General features: G+C 38.9%; 1 long non-coding RNA gene across 1 annotated transcript in view; it reads right to left on the reverse strand.

The window, feature by feature from the left end:
- Positions 1-24,713, reverse strand: part of LOC144294172 (uncharacterized) — a 206,293-nt gene that overhangs the window by 174,604 nt on the left and 6,976 nt on the right. The window lies entirely within an intron of this gene.

A 24,713-nucleotide genomic window follows, 5' to 3' on the forward strand; every position in this document is an offset into this window, starting at 1 on the left:
CTGTTTCACCAGCAGCTCTAAGGAATCCAGAGAAAGAAACGTGAAGTTGACAGGCCAGAGATGTCATTGGGACAGCGAGTGACTTGTCTCCCAAAACCTTATAGGAACCCCATCATTCTAAGACCCTTGCTCTCACCATTGGCCTCATTGAGGAACACGTTAGAAAAGCAAATTCTTGGTACCCATCCCAAACCATGGTTTAACAAACATTCCAGATGATTCTAATATACCCTAAGCTTTGAGATCAATACATCCAAGCCATTCAAACCAGGATTACAGGCAGGAGCAGGGCAGTGGGAAATAATCTGGAGTCAATGAGAGCGGAGGAGACTGAGGAGAGAAAATGTACTCCTTGGTTCAGGCAGGGAAAATAGGACAACTGCCAGAAATATGATAGATCTGTCAAAAGTGTGTGAAAACATCTCAAGAATCAGCTCTGATTTCTGTGTTTGCTCACGTTGTATACACTGTGCCTGGCATGGAGCCCAGAGGCATATTAAATATTTGTTGACTGAATTAAAAGTGAATACATGAATGAATTAGCCATATAAATTGTGTAATATAGCATGGTTTCATTTGTGCTATAATAGTAAAAATTGCAAATTTTCCTGCAGGATTGGAAATGAGAACCTCAGAAAAACCTTTGAGCACTTACCTTGCCAAGCAGCTCACCACTAGGACATCCAAGTCCTTGGAACTTCCTTAAACTTTGTAGTCCTAAGTGCCTGCAGTCTAGGTTGCCAGATAAAATACAGGGCACTCAGCTGAATTTGAATTTCAGTTAATCAATGAACCATTTTTTATAGTATATCTCAAATATTGCATAGGACATACTTATACTAAAAAATTATTTGCAGTTCATCTAAAATTCACATTTAACTGGGCATCTTGCATTTTTATTTACTAGATCAGGCAATTGTGTTGTGGACTTACCTCTGTCCTTGGAGGAAGCCAAGAAAAGCCTCTTTATACCCGTTCCTTTCACAGAAAAAAAAATGCATAGGATCAGTCTTCAAAGGCTCAGGGATTTACTCATTTGGACAACACACACTCTTGCTGCCATGCATATTTGCTTACTCTCTTTGCTTTGACTCTTCTATCCTTACCTCCAGCCTCCCATTTTCCTTTTAACTCCATCTTGCCCTTTGAGACTCATTACCTCTCTGTGGAAAACTTTCCTGGAAAACACACACACACACACACACACACACACACACACGAGTCTGAACTAAATTCTCCTCTTCATGTATGCAAACATTTATCCTAGGAATTAGCACCCTCAGATGAGAAGCACCTATAGATGTGCTCGTCTCCCCAGCCAGGCACTAAAGCCCTGAAGCAGGACTGTGTCTGTTCATGGCTCTATTGCCAGCACCCTGTCCAGTACCTGGCTTCCAAACAGTGTTTGATAAATAAATGAACAAGTGAATGCACAGCAAATTCTCGGGAAAAAAAAGTGTCCAGGGTTCTGCAAAGCAGTCAAGAACTAGTAGGAAGAGGGGAGCACTTGCACATGTCTGCCTTAGAAATGTCTCTCTCTCAGGACAAACCAATGGTCTAGTAGGCAGGGAGAGCACACATGTCCCTACATGGCAGCCCAGGGTCTGTCTAGCAAAGCAGTTGGCAGACAGGTACGATTTGGGTCATTGTCATTCTCCCTGGCCAAACTGTGGACCAGAAGCCAGACAACCAACCCCGGCCACACCCACTGGCCAGCAACTTTACCAGGGCCCTCTTAGAACTGGTCTCAAACTACCTGTGGCTTTTCTCCTACATTTCATATGTTCTCCAATTCACTCTACTAAATTTAGCCTAACTTGGTGCCCATTAAACTAAGCACCAAATTCTCTTCACTCTGCCTCTTCTCAACCCCCAGCCCAAGAGGCCATATATTTGTTGGATGTTAACTTTGGATTTCCCTCCTAATTGCTGCATGGATCCTGAACACCTGCACTTCACACTATTCCATGAACACCCTCCAATTAAAGCTGATGAGAACAATGAAAAACGAAGCTCATCTGCAAATGGAGAATTATATACTCAATAACAACAGCAATACTAGGTCATGGGCTGGGTTGTTAAATCACTGAGTATATACATCTAGTGCAGAAAATACACACACACACACACACACACACACACACACACACTTCTGAAACGTTAGTGCTGAGATTTAAAATGACTGGAGTTGAGTCATCCAGGGCGGTGTCCCCGGACAGCTTTCAGCCTGGCTCCAATGCCTCAGCTCAGAGTCAGGGAAAGCAGCTTTCAGCACTCTCCAGGTAATACTCAAGACCAAAATATGTCTCAAGAGACAATAAAGCAATCTATGTGGCTTCAATATGAGGCTTGAGAATGCAGAGAAAATTTGCTTCCTCTTTTAAATTTTGCATATTAATTCTAGCCTATAGGGAAGAGGAAGGGCCTGGTTATCAGCAAACAGAAGGTAAACCCAGCTTACCTTCTTTTGCATCTACACCATGCTTAGAATGGGGTGTCAATGAGATGGTCTCTCTACCAAGGGTAGCTCCCATTTGGGACTGAGGAAACTCTTCAGTTTTTAGATGACAAGTTGGCCCTGAGATTAAGCAACATGACAACCACTCCTTTGTCACCATCTCTTTATTACCAGAATCACCTGATGATGCTCCATCATCTCTTCTGCCCTGGCATTGTCTGCCTTTGCCTTTTCACCAGTTGACATGCGCAAATCATTTAAGTTCAAAAGTCACTTGCTCTAAAATGCAAGACCTGAGGAGGTAAATCCAAGTGACATCACCAATAGCAAAATGTCTAGCACAGCCCTCACAGCTTGAGTGTGCCTAAGATAGATGACATCAGCGAGGGTGATCAAAAGGACCTCAGACCTCAGGCCTCAGACTTCTGGCAGCCAGTAAACAGCTCCCTCCTCTCATAGTCATCCCATAGATTCTAAAGGATAGGCAAGGCCTAAAATGGTAAGGAACTGACAGAGGAACTTACAGAAGTCTTCTCTCCCTTATTCAAGTCTTGTTCAGAATGTGCAATGGAGAAGTCTGGGAAAGATCAGTGCATGCCCTGGTTCCCCACATTGGTCAGTCGAGAGGACCCCAGTAGAGCTCCTAAGGATCCTTTGGTTGTAGGAGTTCTTCCTTTTCTCTTCTCCATACGACTTTAAGTCCCTAAAAGGCCATGGCTGCTAAAGAGCATTGCTGGCAATATTCATCCTTATTTGTGGGTCTTGGGAGAAAAAACTCCCAAGCTGTGCCCTGCTCCAAAATTGGGAATCTGCTGCCATTCTGCTCCAAACCAAACACAGGCCAAGGAGCTTCTCACAGAGACTTCATCTTCCAATGGGAGCCAAAGGAAAAATTGGTATAACTCTGAGAAATGTAAACCTCCACAAACGATTCAGTCCCCCAAAGACAGTTGAGGCAGAAGCATTTTCTTCATCCCTAATTAACTATAAAATTACTTAAATCTCTATTTCACTTTCACTCAGGGATGTGCTCTCCTTCTGTTCCAGATGTGGGGGAGGGAGGGTCAAGCTTCTCACAAAGCAGGTTATAGACTTTGGATATCAGAGTTTCTAGAAAACAGAAATGGCCACTGCCCCCCTCATTCCCAGACAACCTCCAGTGTCCCTACTCTTTGTCACACTTAGCAGAGTACAAAACATGCAGCTCACCACCCATCTCCCACCAGTCCACAATATCCTATGGCTTCTTAAGAGAGTGGACGAGAGGGGTGGCAAAATTCACCAAGCATTAATGATGTGCCAAGCGGTGCACAGCCTCCTTTACTCCTTTACCTTACTAAATATCACAACACGGCCAAGAAGTAGAATTTCTTGTTCCATTTTACAATGATGATGGTGAATCACTGAAGTCCAGATGCCCCCAGCTCACAGTGACAGCATCAGATGGTAGTCTGATGGGGCATAAAGAGACCACTTTCTGGATGGCTCAATACTTGTTTTGTGATTTTCTAAAACTCACTTAAACTCCCTGTTGGAGCTATTAATATTATCAGTTCTCCTAAATTGGAATAATCTTGTCTGTTCATCCTCTCCCTGTCTCTCGTTCCCTCATCCTGTGGTGCTGCTGAATTAGATAATGTCTACAAAGCTCCCCAAGTTCCTTGAAGGCGAGTTTTGATAAACAGGAGCTATTAACCTTCAAAGTGCCCAGAGTTTTGAATGAAGAAGTTATAAAAATTATCATAAAGTCCTGCTGGGGTTTGATAATGAACAGAAGCTTTATTGAGACTTCAAATACTTCCATTTCTTCCCAAGAGCAGAGGTGAACCCCTCTAGCTAGAATGGGCACTCATTCCAAAACTAGTCCCTGGCTCTTCTCTCTTCTGAACTAAGGAAAGGTCAAGTGCCCCTTTCCACAGCCTTCTGCACGAGATTCATGGAGATTCTGAGCAGCAGGTGCCTGAGGCTTCTGAGCGACACAGCTCCAACATTCTACGGCTCTGACTTCCCAGGTGCAACTAAAATGATGCTGTGACTGCCCGATGGGAGAGAAGATGCCAGCGCTGAGAGGTCAAGACTCAGAAATTCAGTATTCAAAAGGTGTCTCGTTTCTCACAGCTCTGCCCTCCTCACACTGACAGTGTGATTATCATGGACAAGCAGGACTCAAGCTGTGCCTCTCCTCTGAGACCGAGCTATGCCTGGGAGAGGAAGAAGAGAAGGGAGGAGGAAACTAACAGAGACACCCCACCTCCTCCGCTGGCTCTAGACAGCATGGCTGTTCTGGATATTCAAATGCTAAGCCAGGAGCAGGAATGGAAGGAAGGGTATGAGGCTCGATGGCAAAATAGTCATCTCACTATTGATGACGTCCGACCATACTCCACACCTCAGCCTTCAGCTTTGCTCTGGGCTCACAATGCACCACCATGGACAGTGGTTATTGACATCTCCAGGCACAGCTCAGTGCTCACGACAGTGGTGGCTGCAAAAGAACCTGGCCACCTCCCACACCTTAGAGATTCTATCAAGCCAAACAAGACAACAAACTTGAGGTGGGAGGTATGACAGAAGGCACCCAATCATCACAGGTATTCAAAAGAGGTCTCATTAGACTTGATAGGCCTGACCTACTTGCACTAGCTGCCAAAAATCTTTTTTTTTTGTTTTGTTTTTTTTGTTTGTTTGTTTTTTGCCAAAAATCTTATTTGCATAAAACCTATTTAGCCCTCCTAGGAAGAATGGCAAATGGCAATTTGGGTGACTGGTGCGTGAACTCCAGAATGAAGACTCTTAAAAAAAGAGAAAGAACAAAAATGTCTCCTGTCTTTGAGAGAAATATAAATAAGAGAAGGAATTTGTCTAGAGAGAAGAGGAACCTGCATTGAGGGGTCTGGGCTTTTTCCAAAACAATGGTTGAGGGTTTGCAGAGAGGACCACTTTTGAAGACAGTATTTTTAAATGTCCCCTGATCCCACCCCAGAGCAATTTCACCCAAGTTCGTAGAGCAAGGGAAAGCTATAAGAAAATCCAATGGTCCAAGACTTTCCCTTTAAAAGCCAAAACACAAAAGGGGAGTCAATTCTATGCCAAACAGCTGAACTAGGCCTTCTCTGGTCCCTACCAAATGAGGTCCCCAAGCCCTGTCCCAGAGATGTGTGCTCACAATAGCTACAGGAAAACTGTTCTGGTCTCCAATGAGTATGCTGGTGCTTTAGGGACAGAAGGAAATGGATGCCCAAGTCATTCTGAGGAGGTCCCAGGGTCAAAGACCATGGTTACTAAGATGTAAGTTGTGCTAATTTCACTGTGCCATGTGGATGCAAAAACAAATAGCTCATTTTCATTACCATTATGATTACTATTCATCTTTGACTATGCATGCTAAAACCTAAGAATTCTACAATCCCACACATATGGATCCAAATACCTATGTACCTTGAGCAAGGTGCTTAGCGTCATTTCCTCATCAGTAAAATGGGGTGGTAATTGCACCAACTTCATAATAATATGGTGAGGTTTGACTTTATTAATTGCTGGTAACATTGCCTGGCACATGTGAGCCTTCGATAAAGGCTAGTAGCTCTAATTAGTGACCAAGCAATAAGGAAGACAATACAGACAGTACAGGAATCTAGAGGAAGCAGAAAGATGGTAGCTGAAAAATCTGCCTTTCCTTAGCTGACGGCAGCTTTTTAAGGTAAGAAGAAAAGGAGGAATCAGAAAACATGATGGCCCAGCTACATGGAACATGAGCCAACTCAGAATAGAAAGCGCTAAAAGGCAGACGGAGCTGCCTCACAAAAACAACCTTGAACCTCAGGCAGAAGGATTGGACCAGCTACAAAGGCCACGGGAGGCCCCTGCTGGACATGGGATGTCCAGGCTTTGGGCCATCTATATTCATCAATGGATGGTGGTGCACATCCTGGGATGGGAGTGTTCCCCTCTAGGGCACCACCCTTCAGACACCACTCCGACCTTCCTAATAGTGGGTAGAGTCCTCAGAATACTATTCTACCCAAGCTCTGATTCATCCAGGGACAGGAGGACCCCCCCACCACCACCACCACCATGCAGAGATCTGAAAATCCTCAAGTCATTGCTTGGCCCAAAAATAATTGCCAAACTGCCTTTTCTAAAATACCAGCTCAGAGAGTGGGCCATGTATCTTCTCCATTAACCATACAGCTCACCTTGAAACCCCACTCCTAGAAAAGCAGCTCATTTTTCTCCACCTCCAATAAAGAAAGCTTCCGCATATTAAGAGAAATGTCCTGCAGACGAGGGTGCTCAGAAGGGGGCCGTCTTGATTAAAGCAGGTTGTTCTGCCAAGAAGTCTTGAATATGCTCTCTTGGTTTGGGGCTGTTAGAGCAGTGCGGAGGCAGCAGGCGACATGAATTGCCTTTTATCTAATTGGAAAACTCCCACAGAGTTTAGAAGTACTCATTTAGACAGGCAGATCAATAAAAGAAATGGGGAGCGAATGGCCGTGGAGATGTTTTGGAGACAAGCCGGTCCTCTATACATCTGCTTAATAAAGATTAACTCATCCTGGTTGCAGCAGAAACCGGAATAGGCTCTTGGCTCCAGACTGCAGCAAGTTCCATTTATTTTCAATGAGCAGACATTTCTCATGAGTGACAGGCAAGAGACCCCTTCCCTTATTTCTTTATCTGGATTCAAGAGCTCTGGTGGGAGGGAAGGGAGAGGTAGGAAGAGGGAATTTGACTAGGATTTTTCTAGCATCTACCCAAAATGGCATTCCTCTGACCCAGACTAAAGTGGAATAGAACAAAAAGCAGAGATCCAAGGAAAAAGATCGAAAAAAGCAAAAGACTAGTGAGGAGTAGCAGACTCCCTGGCCATCTCATATCATTCCATCGTGTATTAGCAACATTGCCCAATAATGTGCACTTATGAGCTGTTTCAGGAACTCCCCAGTTGAAAGAAACCTCTGTTCTCCCTCTCTCTCTCATTCATCTTTGGGTCAAAGGTTCTGAGATTTCTTCCTCATTCACATCAATGACCTTGTAAAACCTTGTTTTTGCTCTTGTCCCTACTATCTCCCCCACCCCCATCCTATACACAGGAGGCTCCAGCTGCTGAGCCCACCTCTCATTTCAAATACCAGCTTTAGTTTCAGGCCACAGCATCAGGGCTGATTCCCTTCAAAGGGAATAACTGCTCCGTGGCTGAAGGGCCAGAAAGAGAAGTAGGGCATGCGTGTGTCTGTATATGTGTGAGTGCATGCTGGGCTACAGGCATTTCATTTACACTGGGGAAATTTGAGCAAGCTGGGAACCCCACTTTTGATTTATGCGTCCTCCCCCCCGACCCTGCTTTGACTCCTGCAGAAGTTCCTCTCTGGGTAAGGGCTGTGGGAGGAAACCTGCTGACACTCTGCTTTAATAATGGCCTTTTCTCTTGCACAGTCCTATGGTGAAGGCACAGATTCATACCTGGGCCATGGGTCGGTTGCCATGGAAATCACTGCAGAATCACAAATAAGACGGTATTATGTTCTCTCAGCAGGACCAGAGGAGAGCTAGAAGCTAAAGAGAGAAAAAGGAAGTGAGAGACAGAGCTAGAGAGAGAGAGAAAAATAGAGAGAGCCAGAGAGAGAATAGAAATGCTTGTTATCAGTAGCAAAACAGAAAGGAAGCAAATAAAGCAATGGGGTACTGTTTGGGGTACAGGTTTCAGACAGGGTGGGACAAGAGTAGGGGAATAGCATTATTTTCTTTAAGGAAAGTCATTTTCAGAGAGAAAGAGGGAAACCCACTCCAAATGAGCCTCCAGTACCTCTCTCTCTCTTCTGCTGGCTTTATGCTCTCCCTCCTCATTGGGTAATGGTGCAAAAAGTCTGCAAAGGAAGGGTTAGGAGGATAAGAAAGAGCAGAAGACAGAAAGGAAGAAGAGGAGATTCAAGCTATTTCTCTTTCTCTCTCTGCCCCAAGATAGAGAGAGGCCCTACTCTAGCCCTTAGCAGAAACCTTGTAGCCTCCCAGCTTTTGGGTCTCTAACAGGTTCCATGCCAAGCTTCCACACTCTCCAAAACCATAAGACCTCCAGAATCTCAGCACCCTTATTAAGGTTTTTCTCCCAAATTGAGTACCTCCAAGTGGAGAGTGGCCACATTGTCTTCCTAAGGTCACTTTTCATTCAAAGCTTCATTGCTTTCCTCACTGTTGACAAAAGCCTGAGAATCAAGACTTGATCCAGATTCAACAACTGAATAAAAGGCACCAAACTTATTTCAGCTAAGCCATGAGACTTCATATAGGGCAAGGAAATTTAGAATTCCTTTTCCATGCTTGTTTTATAGTAAATGCATATAGGGAGAGGTCAAGGAAGACAATGCTTTTGAAGAACATATGAAAAGTTTTCTATGATCTTTCAATCCATTATCAAGACTACAACTTTACCTGCTTCCTCTGAGCCTCACACCTTGTATGGTGACCACCACAGCTCACTCTGTCTGATCTAAAGTCTACACAAACTGAGCAGCTTCCTAGGGTGCCTGGGTTAAGCTTCTTACTCTTGATTTTGGCCCAGATCATGATCCCAGGGTCTTGGGATTGAGCCCAGCACAGGCTCTGAGCTCAGCAGGGAGTCTGCTTGAGATTCTCATTGTCTCTCTCTGCCCCTCCTCCTGCTCATGCTCTCTCTCTCTCTCAAATAAATATTTTTAAAAACAAAAACAAAACTGACCAGCCTCCTCTTAATATGGTTTGGGTAGCACTAAAAGTCCTACTGAACTAAACTTTTCTCCCCCATCAACTAACATTAATGCCCAAAATCCCACATTCATGTTATCCCTTTCTCTCTTCAAAAAATCTGTCTATTCAAAAACAAATGTTACAACAATCTTCCCTAACTTTTCAATATGAATGTGTTTTCAGATTAGCTGAGCCAGTGAAACTTGAGGTGAATACATACTGGTGCATACAATAGGGGACAGGAGGGATCCCTGGGTGGCGCAGCGGTTTAGCGCCTGCCTTTGGCCCAGGGCGCAATCCTGGAGACCCGGGATCGAATCCCACGTCGGGCTCCCGGTGCATGGAGCCTGCTTCTCCTTCTGCCTGTGACTATCATAAATAAATTTAAAAAATTAAAAAAAAAAAAAAAAACAATAGGGGACAGGATAGTCATGTCTGTCTCCTTAGTAGTGGAAAATATTTGATATGGAATACAGATGTATGATTTATTGTATACATGACCCATACAATTTATTGTATGCATGACCCCCAGACACTTGAGGGTTACCACAGGTGCCCGGGAGAAAGAGGAAGAGAAAATATTCTGGGTGAATGCATTATCATGGGTTTTTAGCCTCAAACTCCCATCTAAAAGCACTGCCTTGATAAGTCAAGCTAGACCACATGTCCCCATGTAATTCAAAAAGCTTCTTCATTGTTGTGGATGCAGATTATCGGTCAGCCTGTCTCTTAATCTTCAACCACCAACTAATCTTGACCCTGATATACAAAGTCAAGGAAATGATACTTAAGGAGCAGCCTCAGACTCCCCTCACAACATTATCAACATGGAAGTCCCAAGAGTTGTCAAGCACACAAAAGAGCCCGAAGCTCTTCATTCATCTCTTTGAAGATTTCCTGACATGCACAATGGCTCCACACTAGCCAGGTTCCCCCTCAAACCTGTACCACTGTGGAATAGGAGACAGAGGAGTGAGCCTCAAGCTAACTCAAGAGGACAACTACAGAGTCTGGGGGAGCATCCCAGGCAGGCAGCTGGTGACCAGCCTACCCAGTTCCCCCCAGGTGCCTAAAGTAATGGAAGAGCAGAGAAACCACTTTTTTTTTTATTGGAACTTATAATAATTTGGTTAATCAAAAAACTTGGCTACAGCAAGGAGTCATAAAAAAGATAAAAGTGATGCATAACATCATAAATAGTTTATTGTAACTTAAAATATAAACATGTTTTTTCGCTAACGTGTTATGTATGGTCAAAATGTTTTCTTTGATACTAGAACCTTGAAAAAGTTTGCCCTCATCTATCTTCAAAAGCCACTAACCTGCCATGTACAATTTCTAGTTTCTTTTTCTTTAAAGCAAAGTAAAAATCTAAGGACAATTAGGAGATAATCTGAATGCAAAAATCCTTCCAAATCTTTCTAGTTCTCTGCAATCATTGATAGTCACCTCGTCCATTCCTAATTCAACAGCAATTTTTTAGCAACTCAGATTTCTTGAGTCTTTTCAAAGCATGCGATTTTGTTTTCACAGAAATAGCCCTCTTTTCATACTCAACGTTCATTGGTTTACATAATACTTAATTGAACTGTACAATAATATGAGTTAATGTAGTGAATTGATTTAGCAAGGCTGGTTAAGAGAGGTTCCACTGCTATTTTTTCTCTGAAGGCAAACTATCAATCTAAGATGTTTGGCTGGAATTGACCTTTAAAGCAAGTCACATTTTAAATATAAGAGGTCAATTATCATAGATTGAAAACTGTGTCACGAATAAGAAAATAATTTCTGAACATAAAAACGATTGAGGTAAAGTGAGGCCTTCTGGCATGACAGAAGGAGAAAGTCACCAAATCCCCTCCCAGGAAGGAACTGAAATACTGGACAATATTACCAAAGCCACCCTTTCAGGGTTCTGGAGATCAACCAAAGGCATCCAACAAACTGAGAAGATGTATTCATTTAAAAAAGACTAACTTTGAGTAAGAACGGTAGGAATTCTGCAGCCTCTCTACCTGGGGCTGATCCCATGAACTGACCCCCACCACAGAGGGGGGAGTATAGTATAGGAGTTCTAATACTTAGAACTCCTTAGTATAGGAGTTCTAATAAGGTGTCACAGGCTGTGTGTGACCAACGTCTCCACTGCCAAAAAGAGGTGACTTAAGTTGGAGCCAAAGAGAAAATCTCATACTCAGTGTGTGTGGTATCAACCTCAGTGGTGAACAAGGAAAGCTAATCATCACAACAGTCTGAAATAGGGGTCCTATTTGGAGCAAACATCAGACTGAAAACTAGCCACAAATTTAATAGGGAAATACAAGAAATGAGACACTCCTGGAAGCACATGACAACCTTTCCCTATAGCTCTCTAGTTGACCTGGAGTCAGTATGCATGTGCAGGAGAGACCAGAGAGCCCTATAAAAAGTGTGTGTTTGTGTGCATGTGTGTGTGTGTGTGTGTATGAATGTATATATATTTTTTCTTAACTTTTATATACTTATATATAATATTTATTATCTACACACGTATATACACTTATTTATTTTTTATTTTTTTTAAGTGAGCAGCCATATACCACTTTCATAGGAAAGTTACTAAACAAACAAAAACCCTCTGGGAATTAAAATCAGAATCCAGACTTGCTACAATATATTATCTAAAATTTCAAGTTTTGACAAAAAAATTGTGATATATAAAAAGTAATATAAAAGGGTGCCCCACATGCAGTAAAACAGCAGACAAGGGACTTGCCTTTGAGTATCCCCAGATGTTGGATTTAGCAGACAAAAGTTGCAAAGTAGTTATTGTAAATATGAAAGAATGAAAGGAAATTCTGTTTAAAAATACTAAAGAAAAACATGACAACAATAATCCAAAAATAGAGAATATCAATAAATGGATAGAAAATACTTAAAAAGAACCAAATAAAAATTCTGGAGGTAAAAAATAAAATAATAAATGCATAAATTTACTAGAAGGTAAACAGCAGATATGAGATGGAAGAAGAAAGAATTGGTAAATTTGAAGAGAGGGCAATAGCAATTTTTCAATTTAAAGAAGACAGATAACAAAGACTGAAGAAAAATTAAGTCTCTGAGACTCATAGGACAACATCAAGCACAATAGTACAGGTGTGAGGAGTTCCTTAAAAAGAAAAAAGAGGAACTCAATAAAATTGCAAAATATAAAAAGAAAAAAGGAGGAAGGCGAAGAAGATGAAGGAGAAAGAGGAGAAAAGAGAGAAATGGGTAGAAAATATTTTTATAAAATAATGGTCAAATCTTTCCAAATTTAATTAAAAGCATTAACCTACAGATCCAAGAACCTCAAAAAAACTAGGAGAAAATCTTCATGACCTTCAGTTAGGCAATGACATAACACCAAATGCAGTCAATAAAGAAAAAATGATAAATTAGACTTTATTAAAATTTAAAACTTTTTCTCTTCAAAAGATACCCCTAAGTGAATGAAAAGACAAGCCACTGCCTGAGAGAAAAGCTCAATTACAAGAAGACAATCTAGTTTAAAAACAGGAAAAAGATTTGAAAATGCTTCACAGAAGATATGCAAATGACTAATAATCATGTGAAAAGATGCTGAATATTTTTACTTGTTGAGGAACCAGAAATTAAAACCCCAATTAAATACCACTACACACTCACTAGGATTTCTACAATCAAACAACAATAAAAAACAATATACCAAGTGGTAGTGAGAATGTAGAGGGACAAGCACCTTCATATGTTGCTGGTGGAGGTATAAAATGGTACAGCAATTCTACTCCTAGGAATCTACCCAAGAGAAATAAAAACATGTCCACACAAAGACTTACACACAAATATTCATAACAGCATTATCATAACAGCTAAAAAATTAGAAGCATTTTTCTTTTTTAAGATTTTATTTATTTATTTACTTATTTATTTATTTGAGAGAAAAAGCAGAATTGGGTGGGAGGAGGCAGGAGAAGAAGCAGACTCCCTGCTGAGCCGGACTCAGGGCTCAATCCCAGGACCCTGGGATCATGACCTGAGTCCAAGGCAGATGCTTAACCAAATGAGCCACCCAGGTGCGCCTGGAAGCATTTCAAATTTCTATCAACTAATGAATGAATAAACAAATTGTGATATATCCATACTATGAAACTGTATTTAGAAATAAAAAGGACCAAACTATTGATTCATCCTAATATATGGATAAACCTCAAAATCATTATGCTGAGTGAAAGAAGTCCAACACAAAAGAAATCACATTACATGTTTCCATTTATATGAAATGTCCAGAAAAGACAAATGTGTAGAGACAGATACAGTAGATAATGTGATTGTCTGATGCTGGAGGCAGATGGGGAAATTGCAAACTGGCACAAGGGAGGATTTGGGGGGAAATGTTCTAAAATTGGTCTGTTGATGTTTGCATAAATTCTATAAATTTCCAAAAAAATATTGAATTGTAAATTTATAACAGGTGACTTTTATGGTATGTAAATTATACTTTCAAAAAGCTATTTTAAAAGATGAGACATGAGCTATGTTCCCATCATTGGTATGAAGAGAGGACTAGCAATGAGCAAGAGCATTCTAAGTCCACAGTAGTGATACAGCAGTGGACCCTGGGAAAGCATAGGATAGAGGGTGGAGGAGCAAGAAGATGTAGATTACAAAGTATTACAAAATATATATATATACACAAAGGAATATTACCTAGCTATAAAAAAAGAATGAAATTTTGCCATTTGCAACAATAGAGTATATTATGCTAAGCAAAATAAGTCAGAGAAAGACAAATGACATATGATTTCACTGATACGTGGAATTTAAAAAACAAAACAGATGAACATATGGGTGGGGGGGGTGGGAAGGGAGAGAGAAACAAACCATAAGAAATTCTTAAAGACAAAGAACAAACTAAGGGGTGATGGAAGGAGGTGGGTGGGTGATAGGCTGGATGGGTATGGGTCTTAAGAAGGGCACTTGATGTGATGAGCACTGGGCATCGTATGTAGGTGATGAATCACTGAATTGTACTCCTGAAACCAATATTGCAGTGTATATTAGCTAAATATAATTTAAACAAAAATTAGGGGGAAAAAAAGAAAGCATTATCAAAGAAGTAGAAGCTGAAGCTCCAAAGACACCCTTAGTTTTTAAAATATTACATGGAACTCAAATAGGGTATATTCCAGTTGTAAAAGGATAGTTCAACATCATAAACACCAGCAATGAAATTGAGCTCATTAATACACTAAAAGGGAAAGAATAATGCACAACTGTCTCAGTTGACATAGGAATAGAATTTGATAAAGTTCAGCAACTATTTCTGTAAAATTAAATCTCTTAGCAAACCAAAAGAAGAAAACTATGTTACAAAAGTAAAAACTGGGACACCCGCCTGGCTCAGTCAGTAGAGCATGTAACTCTTGACCTTGGAGTTATGAGTTCAGGCCCCATGTTGAGGGTACAGTTTACTTAGAAAAAAGTTTTTAAAAAATTTAAATCAAAATAGTTTCTAACTCAGTAATCAATTAAAAAATATAATAAAAAGTAAGATAACCTTCACAATAGCAACAAAATCATAAAACATCTAACAATTGGCTATGAAGGAAATTTTCGAGTTTTCATAAAGGATAAAGAGTTACAGAAATGGAGTGGCATTCCATAGTTTTAGAAAGGCTCCCATTATAAGTATGTCCATTCTTTACCAAATAATCTATAAAATCTCTATAATCACAATAAAAATTACATTAGATTTCTTAAGTTACTTATTCATCTCAGTCATCTCTGAAAGAATAGAAGTCCTTGAGAAAACTAAATCAACTTTGAAAAAGAAGAAAAAGACTAAGAATTTATCAAAGCTATAATTACAAAATGCATGATTCATGTTAGAGAAAAAGTAGACAAATAAAAATGGAGCAAGTGTATCCCTGGGACAAGTACACACACACACACACACACACACGCACTTAGCACTTAATAAAAGTGACAATAAATAAATAAATAAATAAATAAATAAATAAATAATAAAACACCATAAATCAAAGAAAAAGAAGAGATTGCTTAGGAGAAGGTCTTGGTAAAATGAACTTAATATTTTAGAAAAGACAACTGGTACTGTATATAATGCCACATACAAAGATGGGCATGATGTGGATGAGTATTGAATTGTGAAAGATAAAATCATTGAAGATAATACACGAAAATCAAAATATCCTTGTAACCTAAGGATAGGATAAGAGTATCTTAAATAAACCCCAAGTGTACAAACCACAAGGCAGAAAATAAATAAATAAATAAATCATGAATTTGCTTGCTTTAAACATGAATTCTTTCTCTTCAACAAAGAATACTGTGGATAAAGTTGACACAGTATTGGGAATGTGAACTTGGGAGAGAGGAACTTGCACTGTCCAAACTGATCAGGAACTAATATATAAAGTATACAGGGAACATTTGCAAACAGGAAGAAAAAGATAGCAATCCCAGCAAAGAAATGGACAGAAATATGAATCAGGGAACTTATGCCAAAGGAAACTCAAAATACTGTTGTTGAAGTGATACTCAAATTCAATCATTCAGAGAGCACAAATTAAAATAACAATCAAATATCATTTTACTTCACTTAAGAGTGGAAAAACTCGACTTCTGGATAAATGCTCCCACCGGAGGCCACCTGAATGTCCATCATTGCCCAAGTGGGTAAGTACAATAAAGGGAAGTGTTCCATGGAGTAAAACACAGCATCAGCAGCAATGGATAGAATGCAAATGTCAAATATAGGTGGGTCTTTCAAAAGCGGGCTTAGTGAAAAAAGTAAGGAACTGATTGGGATCTATTCCAAAACACTGCTTATATAAACTTAAACTACAAGTTCATAAAACAATAATCCAGAGAATAGAAGTTGTGGCAACAGACAAAATGATACACTGTAAAATCCTAAAATAGTTTCTTATGGACAGAGAATGGAATTAGAAAAAGCGACACTAAGGAGAATAAAATAAGTAAAATAAATGAATTAATGGGAGAGACAGAATGTCTTCAAATCATTTGGTAATATGCTATTTTTCCTTCCTGTTAAGTGATGCTATAGTCCAAAGAAAAATTTCACATCTTTATTTTAAGTTATTAAATCATGGATGATGATGATGTCCATGATGAGCAAGGTGGCACCAAATAACATAACATAAACCTTTAATTGAAACGTAATTTTCAGCTTCATGTGAAATAGAATGGCATGTGTCCCTGTAGTCTTCACTGTAACATGGAGATACTATGAGTTAAGCCTTAGAAATTCTATACACATTGCAAGAAAATTAAAAGGAAACTGACACTCTTTCCTCTTGAGTTTGTTATCCCAATTTTTTTCAAGTATTTTTATTCCTATATTTTCAAACTCTGGACCTAGATTTTTTTTTATAATTTGACTGCAAGTCGAAGATACACATGTACTCCCTACAGTGTGCCTCCCTTGGAATATGCAAAAAGATTAAACAGATTGCAAAATAAAAACCCCATGTGTGCCAAACACGTGGGTGTATCCACTTCTTAATTCTGCATAACCAACATGATTTTGTCTAAGGCACAGTTTCAATGTGAAGAAAATACAAATGAGAACTTCAAAGACACCCCGTAAATTCTCACCAGTTTACTAATATTGAATATTTCTTATGCCTTCTGCTGCCTAGAATAGGAAGATTTTGACTTTCTTTGTAGTGCTTGTTGGTAAAGAAGAGAATATACTCTAACCATATGTGTTAGAAGCTTTGTGACCAGCGATGGATCTCCAGAGAGCACCAGGAGGTCCAGAGCAAATCTCAGACCATCCCACCCTGGGAGCCCCCCAAGACCCACAGTGGCAGACTGACCTGCTTCTGTTTACTGATAGCCTCTGCTTGTGCCCTGCAGGGCCTGACTCCCACTCTGTCTGCTTCCATGGGCATCCCTGCTGTGAACTGCTCCCACCAGAGCTCTGCACACCCACAAGGGTCCCGAGCTGGGGGCAGCTCTCTGCTGATTTCCTTACAAGCATACCAGCCTCTACAACTATTGATAATTTAATTAGGGTAGAGAAAGTTTCTCTTCTGTGATTTCTGAGCATTTATAAGGAGTGCTCTAAACCATAAAGTTGCCAGACAAATGTTTAAGAACATCCTCATTTGTAAGCAGATTAATAGCATCATTTGAATTCAAAAGGTAAATGTACTCATGTCAAATGTAATCACGAAAGGAAGCCTGCAGCTCTTTACCAATGATTAGAAATGCTCACAAGTTAGAAATTTCAACTTTTCAAAATACTTTTCATGGTTCAAAGTGTTCACCAAGGTGGGCTTGTCCCACAGCCCCCATTCCACCACACAGCTCCCAAAATCGGGTGAATTAACCACCTCTGTGGGTGGAGAGCTGCCAGGGTTAGTAAATTCACTAGCCTAATAGGTACAGAGTCTTTCCCAGGGTCCCTCACAGATGCTCTGTCCAGTCTTACGCTTGCCAACTTTGTGGAGCAAATCTGTGAGCTACACTCTCAGAATTCTCAGACCTCCGGAAAGCTGCCATCTCAGAAAAGTTGAATATGCAATCAAATTATGTGTTTTATTTAAATCCCAGTGTCCTGCTGTGCGTGGAGCCCTCCTGTCGCCCTGAACCCTCCAGAGCTGATCTAAACAAACCCCAGGGCAACAATGTCCTGGACCACTTACCCAAGTTACTACTACCTTCACAGCTTCCACAAACCTTTGGGGTAAGGTGAGTTTCCCAGGGCATTAAAAAAAAAAAAAAGAAAAGAAAAGAAAAGGTTTTTTTACACTTTTCATATGTTCTTGCAACTCTCATTCCAAATATTCTCTAAGAAGACTAATCTCATTCATTTGCAAATGGAAACTGCAAAAAGCTTGAATCCTTTAAGGTTACAGGACTCCCAGGAAGGATGCAGCCAGTCTTGTAGAAGACAAACCCACAGGCCTGTCTCCCTACCCTGACCCTTCTATCACAGGATTACTGGCCTCTCCCAGCCCTCTCAGTTCATGATTCATACAAGTATGCATGGACATTGTTCAAAATTGAAGAAGGAAAAGCCACCAATATACCCACCATCTAAAAATAACCATTATTAACATTAATGATTAACTTAACAAATAATATTAATATATGTAATATTTCATTCTATGGGCATATTTGCATTTTCATATACTCCATCATATAGAAAGCCTACTGTGTTGTTGTTTTTTTACTGTAAGTGTAGTCACCACACAACATTATCACATTGTTGAGTATATTTCCTATGCTCTACTTTTCATCTCCATGACTTATTAATTGTATGACTAGAAATGTACCCTTTAGTCCTCATCACTTATTCTTTGTATCATGCTTTGCTTTATGTCAATATTATTTTCTAAGCAGAACATATTCTTATAACATATTCTTCAGAATCACAGATTTTAACAGCCACAAAAAAATTCGTTCTATAGATATACTGTAATAATTAACCTCATTCAATTATAGAAACAATATGTGAAGTGCAAGCTTTTAAAAATAGAAAAGAGAAATAAGAATCACCCACCCTGCCAAAACCAAGTTAATATATTGGCATTTGCCTCCTCTAGATTTTTTTAAGAGTACATAAATACAAATAAGTAAAGATGAATGTGGATTCCACTCTATCTCTTAGTTTGTTATCTAGTTTTAATTAAAAATTATGTTAAACATTTTTAATTTTAGTTAACATTTTCTGTTATTATTTTAATGAATTATTTTATTTCATTGTATGGATATACCATGATTTTCTTACTTAGATATTTGAGGAGTTTTAATTACTCACCATTGTTAATAATACTTCATCTTATTACATAAAACTTCATAAACGTACCTAAGGAATTTGTTAATAAAAAAATCCTAGAAGTGATAGTGCCAAAGATCACTCTAAAAGTTGAGACTTTTCATTCACATTTCCCAATTTTCCTTCCAAAAAATTACTCTCGGTACTGCCATCAACAGTCTTTAAGAGTGCTCATATTTCATGTTTTAAACAACCCTTGACATAGTATATTTAGTTTTTTCAATCTCATAGACAAAATAAAGTATTTCATTATTTGAATTTGTATTTGTTTGATTACCACAAATGTTAATTTTTCTCATACTTTTATTATTAAAATCATCCAATTTGTTATTGCATAATTTAACTTTTCTCATGGACTTATAGATCTCTTTTTTCTATTAAAGATATCCTATTGCATGTACATTATAACTATTTTCTTTAATTTATCATTGCTTTTCTAATTTTTTTTTTAATGTTTCCATACTAAAAAATAAATTTCAGGACTTTAGTTTCTGGAAATGTGATAGCCTGGGCTAACACAGCCCTCCTCCTACCTCCAATTAGTACAACCACACAAAAATTAAATACATTATATAAATTAAAAGAAAGGAGAAATTCTTCGGATCCAAAAACAGAGGGGCAAAATAAAGCCATGTGTCAATATCATGACACTCCAAAGGAATGTCAGAATGAACACAAGTATTATTGATCATGTGTCTTAATAGTTCCATAGGAATGGCAGATATGACTTTGGACCCAAAGAAGGTGTAGGGCAAAACAGAAATCTCTCCCTAACACCAGACCATAGAAAATCTATCATCTTCATAAAAGAGAGGACTAGCTCAATCAAATGAAAACCCACTCTGTAGTAATTCTTTCATAATCCAACACACACAGATTTTCCACAGGGAAAAAAAAAAGAAAGAAGAAGAAAGAAAGAAAGAAAGAAAGAAAGAAAGAAAGAAAGAAAGAAAGAAGTAAGAAAAAAAATCTCTGCTGCAGATGAGCTCACAATTCAAAATTACAAGCCACACTAGCTAATCACTGTGACAGTGACCCCGTATATACAAAAAATGGGCATAATAGAACTTGTGAAAAAAGACTAATGTTAGAGGACTCCTAGATTATTGATTATCTTTAAAATGATTAGAGATAAAAGAAAATCATATGGAAAACAACAGAGGGCAGCCTGGGTGGCTCAGCAGTTTAGCGTCACCTTCAGCCCAGGACATGATCCTGGAGACCCGGGATCCAGTCCCGCGTCGGACTCCCTGCATGGAGCCTGCTTCTTCCACTGCTTGTGTTTCTGCCCCCACCCCTCTGTTTCTCATGAATAAATAAATAAAATCTTTAAAAAAAAAAAAAAAAAGAAGCAGAAAACTGTGAAAAAAGAATTGGAAAATGAACTTTCGGAAATTAAAATTTCACTGTCGAGATCAACAAAACATTAAACATAACTTAAAATTTAATTAATTGGAGAAGAGAGATGAAATTAATGAGACAAAGATGTGGAAAATGTCAAACAGAACTTTTAAAAAGGAGAAAAGCAATATTCTAAGAGATAATCACCGAGACTCTTGCAAAATTAATTAAAGACATGAATCCTTAGCTAAAGTATCATGAGCTCTAAAAATTATACGTTTTTAAACCCTAACTGTAGGGCCATTTAGTGAAATTCCAGAACATCAAAGTCAAAAAGAAACATGATAAAAAGAGACTTGAGAAAAAATAGATCATCTGTAACAACAATGAACTGACAACTGACTTCTCACCGGTGACAACAGAAGACAGAACACAATAGACCAATACCTTTAAAGGACTAAGGGAAAATAAATATCATCCCAGAGTTCTATATGCAGGTAATACATGACTCAAGGAAAAGGGGGAAATAGTCATTATCAGACAAAAGCCTCAGAAGTGAAAATTCACCTGTCATAACAGAAATATATATTAAAGGAAATAATTCAAGAAACGAGAGAGTGAATCCTAAGTCAGGAGTGGGATATAAGAAGCAAGGGTAAGCAAGGAAACTGGTAAATATATGGGTAAAGCTATGTAAGCACTAAATGAAAAATAAAATTAATAACAAAAATAATGACTTTTGTTGTATCCAAAACCGGTAGAACTAAAATACTATAAAAAAGAAACATAGGTATAAGAATAGGAAAGATCAAAATTAAAATGTTCTAAAGATCTTGAATTATTCAGGATAAGGTTGTTGTTGCAGTTGGTGTTTTAATTAACCATGCATCTTAAAAATTAAAATCTAACTAATAAAAGAATAGAAATAGAATGAATAAATTTCAAACACAGCTGAAGCTTAAAAAGGGCAATAAAGAATATTTTATTAACCTAAGAGAAAGTAGGAAAGGAAAAAAGGCAGAGAAAAAGCATGATAAATAGGAAACACTATATAAGATGATAGATACAACTTCAGACACATTCATAATCATATAAATTAATTGGACCTAATGAATTAATTTAAAGAAAAACAGAATACTCAGGCTGAGTATTTATAAATCTAGTCATATGCTATTTATCAAAGACTCACCTGAAACATAATGACATATTAATGTTAGAAGCACATGGATGAAAAAAGACATTCTGGGCATATCCAACTAAGGAGGGAGAAAATGACTGGTATAGCAGCATAAAAGTCTAAAAGGAAGACTAAAAAAATACAGATATAGAAATATATCCATGTAGATAGAGATATACAATCCTCATGTAAGGATAAAAGAAGCAATTCACCAGTAAGAATAATAATTCATACTTATGAAGCACTTACAATGTGTCAGACACTGTTCTCAGTGGTTTTTACACATACTAAGTTATTTAATCTTCACAGCGATCTTCACAGCATAGCCCATTTTACAGATAAGAATACTGAATTACAGGTGATAAATCACTTCCCCAAGGTCCAGAGCTAGCAAATAGCATAGCCATGATTCAAACCCAGGCAGTCTGGCTCCATGACTAAACTCTGCATTTTTTTGCTAACAACACAGCTTCAAAATATGTGAAGCACACATTTACAGAATTGCAAAGAAAAATTGGCAAATCCACAATCATAATAGGAGTTTTAATATGCATGCCTCGGTATCAAATTAAGCAAATAAAAAATTAGTGAAGATATAGAACACAATTAAAATACTTGATCTAATGACTCTATATAAAATGCTATTTCCAACAATTAGAGAAAGCATATTCTTTTTTAAGCAGCATGAAACATTTATAAAAATAGATCACATAAAAAGTTGCAAAGCAGTTTACTATAAATCCCAGAGAATGAAAACCATAGAGGCCGTGATCTCTGACTACAATGTAATTAGATTAGAAATTAATAACACAAAGATAATCCCAAATAACCCATATATTTAGATTTTTAAAACATACTTTCAAGTATATTAAGGGTCAAAGGACAAATCATATGTACATAATAAGATCTTTAGAAAAAAATGACAAAATTCCACATGTCAAAATACTGTTACAGAAGTTGGCTGACATAGTATGTAAATGAGACTTTGATACTCTTAAGTGTGTATATTAGAAATAGAGGAAGATTCCAAATGTATGAGCTTCATTGTGCAATTTAAGATAGAAGAACTACTCAGGAAGATATAAGAAGGGGGAAAATGACAAAGTAAGAGCAACTAATAATATAGAAAAGCTCTGGTAAGTTGTCACTTCTAGAAGTTTTTGTAAAATTAATTTTGAGGAAGAAGAATGTGAACTACACTACACACAAGGCTGGGTTGGGAGCTCAGAGGTCTTCATTCACCCCTGTGTGATCTTCAGCAGAGTTCTCAACCTTTCTGGGCTGCTGTTTGCTCATTTATAAAGTTACTTCAACTCAGAAAGCTTATTGTTCCAGGGCTCAGTGTGTCCTCTTTCAGAGACCATTTACCACAAGGGATGTATATGGAATTGTACAGCAAGTAACAGCTAAGGTATTGCCAGTAAGTTAATGTCTTTGGTCTTGATGCAATAACTTCACGATACCACCAGGAAGTGAGGCGACACATTCTAAGGACAGCTCTTCTCTTGTGCCACCTGAGATTGGTCTAGGAAAATGCTAGAAAATTCCCAACTGAGCAAAGAAACCATTGCTATTCAAAAAAGTGTTCCTGGGGAATTTGTAACTAGCAGCTGTAGAGGCTCAAAGTCTACCAGATGCCATGTGAGTCTGAAGTCCCAAGTGTATGGCAAGTTCAAGACATATACAAGTCCCAGTAAAAAGTAAACATTCAAAAATATTTTTTGGATAAGTGAATTAAGATGAAAATGCAAGGTGATGCCTGAAAGGAAGTATTAATCTAGATTTTAGGATAAGGCTAGTTTAACTAATCACTTAGTTCATTAAAAAAAAAAAAATAGCAGAACTAAGCACCTAGAAGCCCAAGTCTTTAAATTCGATTAAATCATGACTGACAATGATGGATATTCTGAGTAACTAGAAAAATAGACTTCATCCTTTCTCACGTGCCTGTGAATAATAAGGCAGGAAGGAGTCGCAAAAATTACAGGTGGTGTAAATGCAGTCCAACGGTTTCTTATGACTTCTCCCCCTAGAAAATACCTAAAGTGTATTAATAGCACTAGAGATACCCAGTGCCCCTGTTCTGCAGATCGGTGCACAAGAGTGTAAAGAGCTCTAAAAAGGCAAAGCTATAATCTTAAACTCCTAAAGTAATAATAGCAAGAATCAAAAATGGAGGAATCTGTACAGACACAAAACTGGGCTTCCTGCCCCTTTCAAAAGCATGAGGAAGCTCAAGTCAGGCAGAAAATCTTCAGCTAATGGGGCTCTTCCCCTGCATGAGTCACAAGTGTGTTTTTCCAGGCAGACCACTCTCAGCCGTCAGTGTTAACCTTGGAGGGTTAGAGCAGCCGGGCTCCTTTCACCCTTAATGCCACTTTCCCCATGTCAGCTCACCTCTCATGATGGGTGAACTAATATTATAATGGAACATTTGGGGTAGACCCAGAAAAATCAATCTGAGAAACAGTTTTCGGTTTCCTATCTCAGATAGGAAAGTCAGAAAAATTCTCTCCGAAAAAGAAGGCTGTGTAATTGTTTTCGCGATAGTGTGGCAAGCCTCCCAGAGACTTAACTGTTTAAAAGAACATCAACAGGCCACGGCTGTGCTGAGCTTTCCTGAGCTCTCCAGCTACAAATAGGTGAATTCACCTGCAATACTAAGCAGGGGCCAAAGCCTTCACATGCTACCCGTGCCGCACTGCCATTTCCAGGAGCCCCAGGACCAGCCACTGCTTGGTGATATGGGTCTTGGCTAAGAAACCAGAAAAATCCTTCTTCCCTGCTCCCTTTTTCTTTATGAACTTATCTTTGTCTTGCTGCCTGCCAGTTTTGCCATCTCCCCAAGAGAAGGGCTCCCCATAGCCAACGGTAAACCACTTCCTCTCAAACTCTGCCAAGCCAGCCAGAGAAAACAAGATCCAAGACCCAAAGGACATGGAGAGGACAAGAAAACCCCTTACATTTTTTCTCCAGTAGAAGCCCATGAGTCCCCTCCAGGCCCCTCCATGTCCTTTCAAAATGCTGAAACTAACTTGAAATCATTTTACAAAGCTCATGTTCTCATGCCAAGAAAAAAGTTAAGTGTGAAAACACAAAAGAAGAATACTTCTTTCTGTCTCTAGTACCTCCTTTGAAGCTCTTGCCCAGCCCACCCCCTCTCTGTCACTCGCACTCTCTCT

The sequence above is a fragment of the Canis aureus genome, chromosome 22 (assembly GCF_053574225.1).
Source record: "Canis aureus isolate CA01 chromosome 22, VMU_Caureus_v.1.0, whole genome shotgun sequence".
NCBI lineage: Eukaryota > Metazoa > Chordata > Mammalia > Carnivora > Canidae > Canis > Canis aureus.